The 17945-nt window shown below is 41.0% G+C and overlaps 1 long non-coding RNA gene and 1 other non-coding gene across 3 annotated transcripts; both read right to left on the bottom strand.

Annotated features, from left to right (window-relative positions):
• Positions 1 to 10458: 10458 nt before the first annotated feature.
• LOC120512166 lies at positions 10459 to 16227 on the bottom strand. 2 transcript variants are annotated; one of them, XR_005629956.1, is made up of 7 exons: positions 16169 to 16197; positions 15443 to 15477; positions 14486 to 14535; positions 13962 to 14031; positions 13317 to 13392; positions 11655 to 11707; positions 10459 to 11049 (listed from the first exon to the last, which is right to left on the bottom strand). It is a non-coding gene; the product is annotated as an uncharacterized LOC120512166 (long non-coding RNA). The 2 variants fall into 2 exon arrangements; XR_005629954.1 differs by lacking the exon at positions 15443 to 15477 and having other exon boundaries at positions 10460 to 11049; positions 16169 to 16227.
• On the bottom strand, positions 11240 to 11309 carry LOC120512458. The gene has a single exon (XR_005630010.1). It is a non-coding gene; the product is annotated as a small nucleolar RNA SNORD50 (small nucleolar RNA).
• Positions 16228 to 17945: the final 1718 nt, after the last annotated feature.

Genomic DNA, 17945 nt, shown 5'->3' with positions numbered 1-17945 from the left:
ACAATTGAAATACCTTGTTATTGCAGCAAGCAGAACATGCAATCACTAATCTGTTCCTTTCTTCCCAAATCCTTTCCACTTCCTGGAAAAGCATAAAAAGCAAATGTTCCTCCCGATTCCCTCTAATCCTCTTGCCACTATAGACCTATAAATCACAAGCTTCCTATACAAATAGCCCACAAGTTTATCAAGAGTGAGGAAACTATGGAAAAAGGCTTCCCAATCTAGCCAAAAAAATAATGCTTTACTATTGCTGTGGGTACAAGGGCAAGAGTTAGGACACAACTGCTGCCTTTTCTATTCCTGTTATCCTAAGCATCTGATGCTTTAAAGCTCTTAGTGGAATGCTACCATTAGGTCAGTGCCTGGCAAAGCTCCATGGAAAGAGGAGACAAGATATTCAGCAAAGAAGTGACAGGAGAGTTACACCATATATTGCCCTATTTTCCTCAAATTAGCATGGAAAGGTTGGACAAGGAACTTTCCTCGGAGTCCTAGTGCGTTCTGCCATATGAGAAGGACTCATGCAAGAGAACACACTGCAGAGAGCATTCCTCATCAGCATCCATCTCCAAAACCTCTCCGAGTCATCTCAGGACAGCAGTGCTGTCCTGTCCACTTGCGCAGTGTGAGGTAGCCAAGTGCTGAAGCTGCAACTCACTGAATACAGCCACAAATGAAAGTGTCAATAGAGAACTTACTGCTGTATTTAGCCCTTCCTTCATCCCAGACACACATCCAGCCTGGCCCTTACATCCTGCACTGCCTAGCAGCCACAAGGATTCCAGTACTTGGCACCCTTGTAAAAGCCAGCTGAAGGAAGGAGACCTTTGGGATCCACTTAACCCCATGTAAGTTACTTACTGCACTAAGCCCATCTCCGAAGGCAGACAGCATGTCACTGGGTCACAGAATGTTCTTCTGCAGCTCTGGGTGCCTTTCCCAGGAGAGGAGAGCACAGCACACCACAGACACAATGGCCACGGCCATACAGGAGATGGGACAGATCACGGGCTGTTCTCCAGCTGTAAGGCAAATATGGAGAGCACAGCTTGCATTCCCACAGCTAAGCTCTCACCCACCTTAACTTCTAAACCATGCCCAAATAGTAACTGCTCTCCAGGCTTTAGCTGTCAGACTAATTAACCCTTTATGGCATGGATGATCAGTAGCCAGAAATTTGGCTTATGTCCCAAGCCTTTTTAGTTGGCTAGTAATTCCATGGCTGATTACTCAGGAAAGTGTCTGATGCAGCAGTTGCAATACACAGCTTTCAGGTCAAGTGTTCCAGGCTACTTAACATGTAACCAAAGAACCTAAAAATCCTTTCAAGGATGGGTGAACCCAAATAACCTCGTGTCTTCAAGGTCCTTGTAAGAATAGAACAAGCTCACACACACATATTTATGACCCTTGCCAGGCAGAAGTGACTAACTAAATGCAGCATTTCTGCAGATCCCAAGAGCAGACAATACAACCTTTTGTGTACAAACAATTTTTTATTTTATTTCTTAAAGATACCTGGAGAATGCTGCCCTATGGGAATTCTCATTTACAGCACAAACATCAGACCAGACAGGGATGAAGGACTCTGACTCTATCAGTACCTCAGGCTGGACTTGCTGCTTTCCAACAATCTTCTTTTGGAAGATCTACTCTTTACTTCTACATGGGCCTTGAGTGATACTAGAATTAGATCTTAACCTAAAATAGAGCTTCAGCACATGTGTATAACTTTTGCCTTTCCAGCTTGTGCAACCTTAATCAGGAATCTCTTCATAGTTTTGCACAGGGCAGTGCAGGCAACATAACCTGTGCTCAGACCTGAACAAATTTGTAATTTAATATGGTACAACTAATGCAGCTGTATTGTGCTGCTAGAAGCACAGGTTTAGATCTTTAGAGAAGCAAAGTTTTAATATTTCACAGCAACTGTAACTAGAAAAAATAAATTGCTATTCTGTGATCTGCAGGAGACAGATAAAGAATATTATGCTTTTAATCTGCTTTTAAAAAATCATTTCGTTTTGATCCTGTAAAAAACATAAAAGGGTTTTTCTTTTTTAAAGTTTAGATCTTAAAATAGCACTAAGTAAGAACATTTACAGGGAAGTTTCATTTTGAAAACTTAAATGTATTAGGATGAATTAAAAAAAATCAGTTTATGACTGGGTAAATATCTGGCTAATAAATCTGTGAACTTGTTTATTGACACCACATTTAAATTAACCAAAACACTTCTAATAGCTCTTGTGTTTTCCAGCTGGAGTTATGTACAATGGAGAGGAGTGTTCGGAGACACATACTGAGCAGCAAGAGGAGACAATGCAACTGTGTGAGAATATGCATTTTTACTGCCAATACATCAATTTTTAGTTACTGCAGAATCAATAAAGATAGCTGAGTGAGCATGTCCATTAAAAAAAAACAGTTAAAATCACTGATGACAGTTAACTGCAGAAGTTTCTGAATTCTTTCATACCCTTCCAGGTCAGGCATTTGTAGATTTTACTGCCACATCCACATCTTATGTGTCTCACAAGAAAAAATATAAAATAATTCTTACCCAAGAGATGATCTTGTGTACACTAAAAGGCAAAGATTTGTAATTTAGTGCCAACTTTTATCCCTTTAAACATCTATTAAAAGACCAGCCCTGGTTAGTAAATTTGATGCATGAAAACAGTTAACAAACTTCAGATCAACAATATTGATACAGACCTGCTGCAGCCAAAAGAGACAGTGAGGAAAGTGCAGAAGATTTTTTTTTTTAGTCTGAAAATAGTTTAAACTCCTCTACTCTCAGTGCAGAATGGAAAAAAATTAGAACCAGAATTAAGAAGGGAGGGTTATTAACGTAGAAACTTTTGTAAGCTATGCACAAAACTCCCCCAATCTACACCAAAACAAAAAACAACACAACAAACCCCAAACGTGAGACATTCCCAGCTTAGAAGTTCACCTGCTTTTTATAGCTCAGCCAAGGTGACACAAATGGTTTCTTCCACCCTTAGGCTGATAGAAGTGCTGGTAACACATCAGCTTTCCCTCTGAGCCTCTGACATCCCAACTGCTAGTCAGATGTGTTAGCAAGTGTTAGTGAGTCTGTGCATCCCAACAATGACTAAGTTCAGGTTAAGGTTAAATCCCAGCAAAAGGGGAGACTGCCTCAGTGAACCTCAGAAAATAAATACTTCATAACTTACTGTTGCTTGGCCCAAGACAGTATTTTCTATATTTTTTATCTTAATCACCAAAGCTGAGCAGTAGGATTAGACTGTATATGAAATCAAGACAGCCCAGGAATTTTCTAAAACCTCATTATCATGCTTCTTTTGGAAGCTTTAGCAGAAGCTCAGAATGTTTTGCTTCCAGGGCCAGATGCCAATTCTGCTGATAGTCCTTTTTGCTGCTGCTATAGAAAAGGCTGTCATGTTCACAGACGTTAATTTCTGCCTTTTTAATGAATTTGAGGTGCCTGTTTCCCAGCCAAACTTCAAAATAGTTCAGGAGAGAAGAGCAAGTTCAACCAAGCCTATTTCTGCAGAATTGAGATATTTCTGAAAAATGGTTATGGCTTTTTGGAGAATACTATACAAAGTACATTTGAGTTTTAGCATTATTACATTAATTGTGGGTAGGAAAGAGTTTTTATTTAAAATAAGACTCACCTTCCACTTTTTTCTAACACCTACTTTATAGCCTGAAACTTTCCAGCAGAGAGCTCAGTATGAACACAGAAGCAGAAATATTTCCCTTCCTAAAACAACCTGAAGCCTTGCTAGTTGTCCTTGCTGATAGATCTGCAATTTACCTCAGAAGCGACTTATTTGCAGGCTCTGTCTCTGATTTCTGAAGAGCAAATCACAGCTGTCAAATCACATCAATTACAGGACCTGGTCTTGTTTTTAAAACTCATCACGTATTTCAATTTCATTACAATATCCTTGAGTCCTAGTGATTTTTCTTTTTTTTTCCTTCACAGAAGTTTTATATATTCTTACAGCCCTTCTGGGATTAATACTAAATGCTTATGTAGTAATCTTACCAAATTTTGTGGGGGTTTTTATGTTTAATACGTAACTGTTAAAAGCAAAGCAATACAGGAATTGTATAGAAGAGGAGGAATAGTATCTTTAAGAGACTGGGACAAAACTGAGTGCAATATAAAAATTTTGGACACCAAGGTCCCAACCTTGGCCCAGAGCATAAAATTTTATGGTGGGAGATGGAGAATATTATCTGTAGAAGTTCAAGCTTTCTATAAAAGACATAACTTCAGGAAAGACCAAATATGCATAGTTCTTTTGTCTTAAATGCATTTTACTAGTTGATAGTCAACTAGTAAAATGCATTTAGGTGAGACTTTAGGATTCCCTGGTCTCACCTCAGTGAAAAAAAAAACACAACTAGAGAACTCCAAGTAGTCCTTGGGGGAAAAAAACGCAGATAAAACCAAGAGACAGAGCACTCCAGGAGCACTACCTCAGAATAACAGAATTCCTCTTCTTCTCTTACAGGTAGGAGAGTTTCATTATAGTGAATCGTCCTGGTCACTGTCAAGTCTCTTCAACCAGAAACCAAAGCTAAGTGGCTATTTTTCCCTTAAAAATTAGTGCTGTCAGGCACTAACCATCAGGAAGTCAATGGTCCTTACACCACAGATCTCTTCACATCCGTAGCTCCTAGCAAATTGCATTTGTTTATATTAGTAAGGTAAAAGCTTTGGATTTTCCCATATCCACCATGCCTCATAAAGGGATTGCACTTTTATAGAAAATATATCAAGCAGTTGCTACAATTGTTCAGTGTTACTTCTCCAATTATAAAACTAGAAACTACATAATACTCTCAGGAGAAAGTACTCATACAATTTCCAGTCATCTTCTCATAGCATTTAAAAACACAGCAAAACCACGACAAAACACCTTGCAGCCATCCTCTGCCAGAGGATCACCATATTAAGATCTCTTTACATGGCAAAAAGGTTTCCAGCAGCCTTACATCCTGTATGTTAAATTAGCAGAAACTATACTGAACAACTTTTCACTAACAACAGAAATTAAGTTGAAGTACACATAAATGAAGACAAGCCAGTTCAGACAAGTGTAAGAGTACTATTTCAGAAACATTTTCAAAAGCCTAGACACTATTTCCTGCCATGCAGATTTTTTGAGGAAACACTCAGCACTGAAATAGTATCTATTATAAATTGCTATTTCAAGATGTTTTAGAGGTAACTCCTGTTCCTGCCGTTAAATTTTTTATATTGTGTGGTTTATAATCTGTGAAACAGGAAGAGGGAAAGGAGCACTAATTCCCACAAACCAAACTTCTCTTTGTGTTTGCAGTAGCAAATTGGCAGTTTAATAAAATTTTCAGAATGAGAAACTACATAATCCAACTACTTTCAGAAAATGCTTATCCTAATATACTCTGAGGAATGAATAATCATACCCTGAGCTGTTTTAGTTATGAAGTCAAAATGACATTAAGAACTCACCCCTCACCATGTTTGAATATTGTACTTTTCTGGTGTTGTGCATGAAACAAAAGACAGCAATTTTGCTCGTATTTTTTGCTGCAGAAAATGACCTAACTACTAGACAGAGCTCACACACCATAAAGGTTTCAGCTGGGTTAGTTAGTTTTCTTCTTAGTAGCCGGTACTTCTTAGTGCTGTGGTTTGGATTCAGAATGAGAATAGAGTTGGTAACAGTTGGATGTTGGGGTTGCACTACTTAGCAACAGCCAGAAGTCTCGAGAAGCCGTGAGGAAGCAAGACCAGGACAGCTGACCTCACCTGGCCAAGGGGATATTTTATACTAGCATGTCATGCCCAGTACGTAAACTGAGGGAAGCTGGCCAGGAGGCATGGATCATCACTCAGGCTGGGCATGTTAGCATGTCGTATTGTGTATCATCACTGGCTTATCTTGGGGTTTTTCTTTTTGTTGTCTTCCTTTATGGTACAATGATTATGTTTCATTTCAATTCTGTTCTCATTTCAACCCATTTCCTCATATTCTCCTCTCCATCCTATGAGGACAGGTAGGATGCACTACTTAGTTACTGGCATCACTGGCTTATCTTGGGGTTTTTCTTTTTGTTGTCTTCCTTTATGGTACAATGATTATGTTTCATTTCAATTCTGTTCTCATTTCAACCCATTGCTTTTATCTTTCCTCATATTCTCCTCTCCATCCTAGGATGCAGTACTTAGTTACTGTCTGGGCTTAAACCTCGAGACACATGAGTTTAAGCCTCAAAAGTTTTCTGCAAGACCCTAGTATTTGCAATACTCCCTGCTCTGAAAGAAACCAAGGTAAGCCTAGGGCAAATTATTTCCTATTTTGTCAAGGTAAGATGAAACACAGATATATCAACAGCTGCATATTCTTCAATGATCTTCAGACTATTTAAAAATACCTTTACTTTCCAATCAACTTACCAATTTCAAAGGAAGGTCTAAGCATTTATTTTATTACAGTCCATTCATCTCTTTCCACAAAAAAAAAGACTGAACTTCATTTTGGGACAGATATTAATCATTCTTCACCTGTCACTCTAAAACTAGTACCATTGTTGCTGGGAGAGTGCTCCTTCAGTTAGGGAGAACTCCAGTTTCAGGGAAAAAGATAGTGTTTACTGGTCTGGTGAGAAGCCTGAAGTATAGCTCAGGGGTAAGAGCACACAGTACTTCAAGTTTTCCCATCCAGAACAGTTCAGTTAAACAGCAAGGCTGTCCTAGCACAGGGGCTCTCATTGAGCATCACTTACCACTGTTTTCAGTAACATGAGAATCAAAACTAACATCAGCTTCAAAAAGGGGGAAAAAACCAACTTTTACTTCAGCCCCATCCAAATCCTCCCCTCCCTACACTTATTAACATACCCATTACTTCATCTATTTTACAGCCCACATATCAGTCATATTTCAAATATTTTTAAATGGAGATAGGTCATAATTTGCAAAGTAGTATTCAACCACAAATGAAAATCTCAGAAAATTCCCAAGAAAAGTGCTGGAAAGGCTCTGTATACTTCTCCTGTTCCTTATACTGGTCATCCTCAGACAGAATACTGAACGAGGCAGACTTTGTCCCGCTCAATACAGCCATTCTTCTGAGCATCAAACACCACTTTGTCCTCCGGAGCCTGCAGGAAGTTTGAGACAATGGCAGAGAAGTACTGTCTTCATAGCCCTGATAGCTCAACTGGACTATCAACTAAAAAGCCACATGATGTTCGAGAGGAAATAGAATTCATCATTCTAATTGTACTTTTCCAGTTTATATCCTCGGAGGGAAATACTAGGGCAGACAAGCAAAAATGCTCCTAAAACCGGTTGTAACACCAAAAAATAAAGAATGCAAATCATCAGACATGTATTTACATAGCATATAAAGCCTCCATGTGTATTTCAGTCATCTGAAATTACTATTTTTCTGTTAAATTCTTTCATACTCCAGATGATAGCTCAAAGATTGTCCTCTGGGACAAAGGGAGGGAGTATGAAGTAAAGCTACCAAAGTTAGGGCTGAACACCCTTCAGTATAAAGAATAACTTTTCCTTGGGCAAAGTCAAACACTTGCTGATTCTGCTGTGTCCATGTTTGAATGTCCTATGGAATGCTTTTCTTTACCAACTGATTTAATTTCGATGCTGGTTTTTAATTGGCAGAACACATACCCCAAACTTTGTATGGCAAATTTATACAGTTAAGAGCTTTCCTGCAGGAGAGATGGTAAGAACCCCAACACACCATATAGCTGCAGCCAGTCACACACTCCTCTGCAGGATGGCAGCCAGACAGCACAGTTTATTCTGAAATTCCTGTTCACTGGGATCTGATACTTCAAGCAGGTGTCACAGCAGCACTGGCAGTCACGGAGCAGTGTGGGTGCTGTGGCAAGATAACCACTGCTAGCTTAGTTTCACCAACTTGCAACTCTTGATTACAGATCACAGCCTTCACCAGTAAGACAAGTTCTTCAGCAAGAGAAAACCTCCCACCTTAATAAGGACCTTCTTACTTCAATAGCAGCAAAGCATTTCTGCAGAGCTACTCTCGAATCTTCCATGTGGTTGCAAGGTACTTCTCTTGCTTATAAGCTCAACATTTGTTTAATTACTGAGTCTCTGCTGGTTTTGCCCAGTTACTAAGACCGATAAATGGCAACATTCCAGAAGAGTTTGTTTAACCACCGATTTCTTGGACCACAGCCCAACAGCCACCTGACACTTCTAGCTCTGCGCTAATGATGGTTAGTGCAAGACTTCACTGGACTAAAACACAAAAGCAGAAAAATGCTTTCATGCTGTTTACTGCACAATCTTAAAGCTTTGAATTTAACAATCTGTTTTGAAAACCCAAAGTTTCATGAAATGCTTTTGCAGAGAAATCCCATGCCATGTGTTCCAAACGTGTCACACTGTAACTCTCCAAAACTACATCTCCTTATCTCACTTGTATCAAACATCACTCCAGAAAATGTACCAGCACTGAATCCACAACTGGTTTGAAAACATATTAACCCCCTCTCACAAGGCAGAAAAAGCCATCTTTTCCATCCTAAAATTGATTATAAAAATAGTAATTTTCACTGGTCTTATAAACCAAATCCTCTGGAACATGCCATGGTTAAAACAGTAATTAACTTTTGTAATCACTTGACTCCCTACACTACTAATACACATTTTTACTATCGGCCACCAATTTTCAGTAGCTCTGAAGTACAAGATCATTCCTTGAGGAAGTTCTACAGCTCAATATTGAAGATACCTCACCAGTGGCCACATCTTTTTTATATGCTCAGAGGCCAATCTTTCTTATGATTTAACATTTTGAGACACACCTCCACCACACTGATATGCAGTAACTTTATTTCCTGGCACCCTTTATCTGCCGCCAATCCCACCAAGACCATACCCAGCCAACGTTCTAGAACATACAAAGCAAGACTGTCATGAAAACTTTGGGCACCTGAAATGCCACCCACAACCCTGAACCTTCAGTGTTCTATTTCATCTCCAACATCACAAGATAAACTCACTTTCACAAGGTTTACTGCACACACATATAGCATTATCTTTAAGTTAACATTCTGTATTAACATCAGCCTAAAGGACAAAGATGGTACCTTTATTCTCAAAAACATATGCTGCTCTTTTAACCCTGTGATGAAGCCATGTATCCCTTTGAATACCCAGAAAGTACTTAGCAAATATTGCTGCTCTATTAACCATCTCTCTGCTCTTTGACATCCTAACATCCAGAAGAGGACTGATAACTTCTGGACTTACCAGCCAAGCAGCTCTACTAGATGCTGTTAACAGCACCCACTTTTTGCAGATCTGCAGTGGGCAGAAGACTGAGACTACTCTTACCTGCTGACTTCTTGAGTACACAGTCAGTAGTTTCCTGGAGCCACTCAAGCTTTGTGTGCCCAGTACCTGCTGCACCAGTCAGCACAAGGCCACATGGCCTCCATAGCTCTTGAGAAGAACACAGTGATCATCAGGTGTGATCCACAACTGATGTGCAACAGCCATGACTTTAACATCTTCATCTTTATTCAAAAGCATGTACAAAACATGGCACACAAAAATATGCACCATTCTCAGAAACATTTGTTAACAGAAACAAGTATTGAAAGCAATGAAGAGAAAGCTATTTTCTAGCTTATTTCTGCTTATCTTGATATTCAATAGACTGGTCAGTTCTTAATAAGCAAATAGGAGATGCTCAGTGAGCCAATACACTCCTGAGGTTCAGTAACATCCTTAGCATCCACTTCAGTAGGCTGATGGATACTTATTTTTGACATTTCCAATGCTTTATGTGCTGTTCCTGGTAGTGCTAATACTTCATACTACTTTGTCAGAGAAATTTGTCATTGATGAACAGGTACCCCCCATGATCTATAGGGTTGTTCTATTTGCCATCTGTTAAAGGTGGGACAGTTATCTTCTGTTAATTGGGCAGCTTTCTTTATCTCTTCAACAACCAATGCTCCCTCCAGGAAGATATCTTCTATTAATGGGCCTTTGAGTCTCACTGCATGACTGATAAACTTACATCACCCCATTGTGAGAAGCTCCACCTAGAGAGAGTGGCCAAACATTCCCACCTGGACACAATCTGAGACTTGGAACACCAGTCAGCCTTCTCCCTCTAGATTCTCAGATGATCACCAGGCCCATCTACACAACCACTGGACCTTCAGAGGAATTCCACCCTTCTACAGGATCACTGCTCCAAGAGAACCACACCTGACAATCCAGGAGGACTGCAGCCACCATTTAATCGGGCTGCTACCAACACCCTGACCAACAAGGCTGTCAGGCTGTATTCTGACTCTGTCAGAGTTGTTTTGTATTACTGCATTTTTATTCTTACTTTTATTTTTCCTAATAAAGAACTGTTATTCCTAGTCCCATATCTTTGCCTGAGAGCCCCTTAATTTCAAAATTATAACAGAGGGAAGAAGCTTATATTTTTCATTTCAAGGGAGGCAACTTTCTTCCTCAGCAGACACCTGTCTTTTCAAACCAAGACAAAAGCCCAGGTTGTAATGTACATAACTTTCTTTTCCCTCTCTTTTACCAACCTCTTTCCCCCAGAAAGCAATCAAGTACTGTTGCCAGTGTATCCCTAAAGGGCAGTTCCACTGTTGTAACCAGACTTCTCTTGCTGAAGTGGCAGCCCAGAAAACGTCGATTCCTCACTCCCTCACTAGGATACAGTGATGCAAGCTGTAGACATTGTGGTATTTTAAAAGGGTAAAAAGTCAAGGGGTTTTCCATGTATTCCTTTCCCTAATATTACTGCTATACTTCCTACAGAAGACAGTTCAGTATTTTGGAAAGATGGTGTTTTAAATAGCAGAGACAGTGTCTATTAAACAAAACTGCAGGTGTTTCAGCAGGCTTTTAAAAGCACAGCATCCCACTCCAAGCCACAAATCTCTTCAGGTGTTACACTTCCTTCTGGTTACATCATCCACATTTGTCAGGCAGTTCTGACAAAGTAGTCCAAGTCATCACTGGAAAAGGAGAACAAGATCTAAGTAAAATGGTTCATTCAAGGTAGAAATTTTCATTTGCAAGTAAGCACACAACAGTTTGTGTTAGCATGCTGCTAATTCTGAGAAAACAAAAACAAACCAACAAAAGCCCTAAACCCAGAAAGACTAATACTTCTCAGAAAGTTTAAAAATAAAGTATTTTGGTCTCGTCTCAGATTCCGGATCCGTATTAAGTTTTTCAACAGGAGTTCAGGTTCGGGATAGGATCATCACAGATGAGACAAAAGTAGTACATGAACAAAAACTCTAGTAGGAAATATTCTATAAGGTTTCTGATTGCTTAGTTTTTGTATTAGAATTTCTAACATTTTGTTGTATTTCAGTAATAATGTACATTTATTTAAAAATTTTCACGTAGGTTTGAAAGCTAAGCAAGGTTAGGCACAGCTATCAGCTCACACTGTGCCTTGGGGAACAAGTGTTTTGTAAATGCCAACTATGACTTACCATATCAATTGATCAATAATGTTTGTAACTATCACAATGCAAAAGCATCTGAACTGTAAACACAGTTACTTTAGACTTAGAACTATAAAATGTTTAGAAGCTTTTCAGTTACATACCTGAATAAGCCAAAAGCACTTGTTCCTACTTGTTTTCTATAAAACCCATTTTCCTGTAAAAAAGACATTTATTAGTTCAGAGAAATTGTCTTTCATCACTCAGAATACAACTTGACATCTATTTAGCCTCTCGTACAGACCAAACTGCATTATTCAACATGTGCTGCATTAGTATCAGCACACTGCAAATTCTGTGAAACTTCACTCAGAAGTGTAGCCTGGTCACAGTAAGATTTGTTTTGCTTCTCTTGCCCAGCTATTGCTCAACCTGGGTAGGAACTACGATAGGAAGGGGTAATTACACTTGGATTATCAAGATATCTAATACTAGCTATTTCCCTAACAGGATCAAAAATATTTCTGGGAATTCATACACTCTACTCAGACATAGCATTCAAGCATCTCTGCAAAGACATAAAATGCACTGGGGTTAGTTAACACAAGGTTTGCTACTTCCAACTTTTCTCTAGTTCAGCCATGAAGTCACTCCCCTTTCTACTTGCAATAGTGCCTGTCTAAACAATAGAGCATCTTACAGGCAGCACTGCTGCACAAGAAGTTTTACTCATACATTTGAACTTCACATACTAGAACAAAACCTGTTGTTCAAAGAAAGGACTGGTAGCTAACAAGTATTTAAAGGTACCTTTCTTGAATAAGGAGTAGAATAAAGTTACAGATATGTAGCAACACAAGAAAATGAGAAGTTCTCACTCTCTCTGTTTTAACTTTTTAACTAAAACCAGCCTGTGGTTTTAGTTAAACACCAGTGAGGTAAAGAGAATTTCACTGAAAAATATTAAGTTTAGATACTTAGGTGGGAATGAAGTTCTTGGAGAAGCCACTGCTATTATTCTTAAAGCACACTAAGCATTTGTGAGCATTCCTTTTGCCTGCTTCAAGTACATTATACCAGCTCTTGTGAAGTAATTTATCTCTAGAGCTGGAACAGTTTTAGAATTCACTACAATTTACCATCAATTCCACCTTTGTCATTAACATGACTTTTCCTAAATGCTCACATCTGAGTGAGCCCTAAATTGAAGTGCAAACATCACCACTAGTTTTCAAACACCACCACCACCTCCTGACCACACCCGACTAACGCTTGCTATTTACCCACTATAAGGCAGAATAGTTTAAGTCTAACATCACCACTAGTTTTCAAACACCACCACCACCTCCTGACCACACCCAACTACACTATAAGGCAAAATAGTTCAAGTCTGACACTTCCTCCTCTCTGCTCTTTAAACATGCAAGCTTCTGCATCACTGGTGACACTTAGTTATGTCAACACAGACCTGAGGTGGGTTTCAGTAACACACCAACATTCTTATGCACAGCCTGGTGCATGCTGGCACCTCACCTGTACACAGCACTAAACCATTAAACCAACATCAACTCGGATGATGATTTATGATTGAAAAATTCTAAGTGGCTTGATCTCAGTAGCCAAAGCCTTATGAAGTTGCTCATCAATGTACCAGGTTTGGCAGTTTTAGCATGATTCACCATTATCCACAAGTATCAGTGACAAGAAATGCAACACCATTCATACATTCCACAAGACAACCCTCACCTCTTTCACTAGCAATGTACTAAAAAGGGAATAATTTATTATCAACAGAAAATGCCTGGTGTTTCATCAATAAATATTACCTCTTATTTCCTGTTGCAAGGAAACCTTTCTTCAGGACACATCACATTGCCATTACTAGAAACTGTTCATGCCACTCTAGAAATTTAAGTAAAATCTCAAATTACAACAAGTTCACATATAATATAACATAAGCCAGTAAAAACAACAAATTTCTACTTTTGTAACAACTGCTTATAAGCATTTGAGTAAAATTTAAATGAATACAGATCCTGGAGTTCTTTCTTTCGTTCCTTCAAAGCAGTGAGGATAACTATAACTATACACTAACAAAGTGAATACACATTTTTATTAAAATACGGGAACATTTGCTTATTTATATTAACAAGCATCCAGATGTCCCGTTTTCTTTGACTACACTGTTTCATACTTATTTCCCAATAAAGTGCAAATTAAATTAAAAGCTATTCTGAAGCAAACTTTAAATTTAATATGAACACTTCAGGACAGGAATTTTGCCAGCTCCTCCAATACAAATACCTATTCCCAAACCCCCCAGCCCACACAGTTCTAAACAATGTCAAAGATGCCCAAAATTACTGATACCTCAATTTTAAAGCTAATGACATAACTACTAATTTAATCCTATGCATCGTTTTCTAATCCATTTATTGTTAATTTATCCCCACTGATCATTTAGAACATACACATTTTTCAGGAAAATCCACTTGTGTGTACCAAGTATTCTTCTACTTCTGACGGTCCTTCCATGAAGTGCTAAAATTAAAGATAAGAAAAATTATCTTTTAAACTAGAAAATATCTCTTGCTGTGGTCTAGCATCATCTCTCACGTCACTATGTCAGAAACATAATCACCAAGCACTAAAAAACTAAAATTTTCATGCAACAATACTCTTCTGGAACAGGTGAAATTTTGCAAGCAAAGGAAGTCTAAGAACTAACCTACAGACTAACTCAAATAGCATGAAACGTAAAAATTATCAAATAATTACTTATCACTTTGATGGCAGTTATGAAAATGCAATGTAGTTTTTCCTTTCTGTCCCACTCAGTAGCCGTACAAAACTGACAACTCTCTGGCACTTCCCATACTTTGGCAGACAAAAAAGCCAGAAACCAAGTTATAAAACACAAGTATTTATTAACTTGGTCAAAAACAGAAATGCAGTGTTACTTCTAGAGCAACATTAAAAATTCCAAAGCTGTTACCTTAATGTAGGACGTACTTGGCACCACTGAAAACCTCCTCTCCATCACACCTAAAAACAAACATGGACAGGCTTAAAACTTGAAATCAGCACTCACACTACCAGGCCAGTAACTCACACACATTAAGAAGCAATAATCATCAACACAATCTCTAGAAGCAGCATGTTAAGTACTAAATCACAAGCTTGCACGAGAAAGGCAGCAAGAAATGCAGTTTTAAACAACAAAGCAGTTTCAAGCTACACCCACGTGAAATTGCTGATGAAAAGCATTGTAGAAATAACTACACATCCCAACTGTTAAACCTCAGTCCAAAGACCTTTTAAGGAAAGATTTTAATCACTTATAAGAACTGATTTAAGTTGGTTTAGAGAATGTTTTAATGTTGTAGCAATGTTTTAATCATGTAGCAATTATCAAACTCCACTGACTCAAGCAGTTCAAGAAATGTGTGACAATACGTTATCACTTGAATGTGCTTATTTAAAGTATCTCACCCTCTACTACAGACATAATAAATGCATTGAGCCATAAAAGATAACCTATCAAGCATTTTGTTTCATATCACAAAAACAATTAAAGCTATAAAAAGACTCAAGCTTCCACTTCTTGCATGCAATAAACTTTATGCTGAGTGTATTAAACTCAATAATCAAGGGTTAGTAATGGTTTAAGTTCCAAAAATTTACTGTTCAGTCATCTAACGTGTGACTCAGACTGTTAGACAAGCTAATTAAACACACAATGAACGCATCTGACAACTCCCTGGGTAAATCCACCCACATCCACATCTTTGCTTGCAGGTAAGAGCCTGGAATCGTCGATATATGTAATGTTATTTCCCATTCTTTTGAAGTGCTATGGGTTCAATGACATCAGCATTTCATAGAGGGGACAAAAAGGCATCTTAAGCACACAATGGGCTTCTGTCAGTACTTTGGGGTCGTGGTGGCATACTTTTAAAACAAATCTTTATTATGCTGTGCCATTGTCTTAAAAATAAAGAAAACATAATTAGTTAAAAAACAATCTTATGATTTACATCAGGTATCACCTAAATGTTGTGAGTCTTTCCTTGGGACGCTATGTGGATTCCACAGCACTTTCCTAAGTCTGCTGTGGAGCAATGCCATGATGCCGCTGGCTGAGCCCTCCAAAAAGACCTACGGGTAACACAAGCGTGTGCACCAACCCTCTGCCACACGAACAGGGTGGTTCCGCCTTACGCAGGTTTGATGTACGAGCCGAGGTGTGAGGGCATCGCGGGGCAGCCCCCGCGCCGGCCCCGGATCAAAATGGCGCCGGCCGGCCGCGCCACGCGGGTCACCGCCGCCTACCGCTCCCAGCCTGCCCCGCGCCTCGGCACGCGGCTTCCGCCACGGAGCCTCCCGCGAGGCATGCTGTGATATGTAGTCTTCTCCAAGTCCCCTCGCCCCTCCGCGGCTCTCAGCAGGGCACCGCGCACGGGCGGCTGTGGCCCCACAGCTGGATTAGGGTCGCCTTTCGCCTAGCTCTATTCCCGCCTCCAAGGGTGAGGGCTTCAGCTGCCGGCTCCAGCCTCAAGCACTACGCGACGGGCACTGCGGGCGATCCGCCCGAACGCCCAAGCAGAAGGAAGAAACCATCCCCCCCCACCGCTCCCCGCCGGGGCAGCGGCAGACGCCGCATCCCGCGCCGCCTTACCGTGTGCCGCCATTGCTGGCGCTCCGCGGGGAAAGAGAGGGCGGGGCGCCTGCGCGCCAGCTTTATATGTACGCTGCGGGGTGGGAACGAGGCTGGCCACGCCCCCTGCCCCGCGCGGGCCGAGGGGCGGAGACGCCGCTCGGAGCTGGCGCGCGCTCGGCTCGCGGGGGCGCGCGCGGTCCGGACGCTGAGGGGCGGCGCGCGCTCCCGCCTGGCTGGGCGCGGCGCGGCCGCCATGGGACGGGAGGAGCGGGCCGTGTTCGCTCGGTTTGCCTCAGAGCTTCCGTGTGTACAACACTGAGCGGCTGTATGCGGGTTTCTGAAGGGAGGGAGGAGCCGACCTGGTGCAGCTCCCGAACTTAACGTGTTTCCCGAAGAATCGCAGGGTCATTAAGGTTGAGATGAAAAGACCTGAGATCATCGAACCCAACGTGTGACCAAACACCACCATGTCAACCAGACCGTGGCACTGGGTGCCACATCCAGTGTCTCCTTAAACACCTCCAGGGATAGTGACTCCACCATCTCCCTGGGCAGCCCATTCCAATGCCTAATCACCCTTTCTGTGAAGAAATTCCTCCTAATGTCCAGCTTAAACCTCCCTTGGTGCAGCTTACATGGACTGACTGTGTGCTCCATCCTGCTGCTGATTCCCTGAGAGAAGAGGCCAACCCCCGCATGGCTACACGCTTCTTTCGGGAAGTTGTAGAGAGGGAGAAGGTCACTCACCTCTGTTTCCTTTTCTCCTGGCTCAACACCCCCAACTCTCAATCACTCCCCACATGACTCCAGACCCTACCCCAGCTTTGTTGCCCTTCTCTGGACTCTTGTCCTTCTAGTGAGGGGCCCAGAACTGGACACAGCACTCGAGGTGCAGCCTCACCACTGCAGAGCACAGGGGGACAGTCACTGCCTGGCCCTGCTGGCCACACTATTGCTGACACAGGCCGGGTGCCAGTGGCCTTGCTGACCACCTGGGCACAGCTGGCTCTTGTTCAGCCACCCACACCCCAGGTCCTTTTCCACCAGGCAGCTTCCCTGCTGCCCCCAGAGTGAATACTTGTTTCTTATATCTGTCTTCTTTTCCTGTTCCCTGGGGCACCCAACTGGTTAACCTTGCCAAGCTATGCCTTGATGCCTCAACTTTCCTTTGGCTCTAATTAGATGTTTCTGAAACATTGACCACAGGCGCACCCATTCCTACTTTTTGGAAGTAGCATGTGATACTATATCCCTGTATAACATTACAAGTTGTAAGAGCTGAAAAATCTCCTCCTATCCACAGCTGACAAAAAATTGAGCTTCCTGTAGTTTTTCACTCTATACATATAGTCTAAGGATATTGTTCCACAGTGAACCTAATAGTGGACTTTAGGAAGAACTTCTGTACTGTGAAAGTGGTGGGACACTGGAAGAGATTACCCAGAGAAGCTGTGGATGCCCCATCCCTGGAAGTGTTCAAGGCCATGTTGGATGGGGCTGTAAGCAACCTGATCTAGTGGAAGGCTTGGCAGGGGATGTTATTTTTATTATTTCTGGATTATCTTTAATGTTCCTTCCACCTCAAACCATTTTATGATTCACCCTATTCCACCACAGTTTAGCCACTTGAAATTGTGCAGCTGCACCTCATAAAGTGATTTAGTCTCCATCTGAATCTGCCTCCTGTACTGCTGTGGAAGAGTTAGTGAAAGAAAGTCTTAGTGAAAGGTGCCTGTGCTGCAGTGGGGATAACAGGAGCACTACAGCCTAGATGATGTTTAAACTGATGGGAAAC

Source organism: Passer montanus, unplaced genomic scaffold, assembly GCF_014805655.1.
Source record: "Passer montanus isolate IOZ18808 unplaced genomic scaffold, ASM1480565v1 scaffold11, whole genome shotgun sequence".
Lineage (NCBI taxonomy): Eukaryota > Metazoa > Chordata > Aves > Passeriformes > Passeridae > Passer > Passer montanus.
The sequence above is the reverse complement of the archived record's forward strand: the minus strand, read 5'-3'. Positions and strand labels throughout refer to the sequence as shown.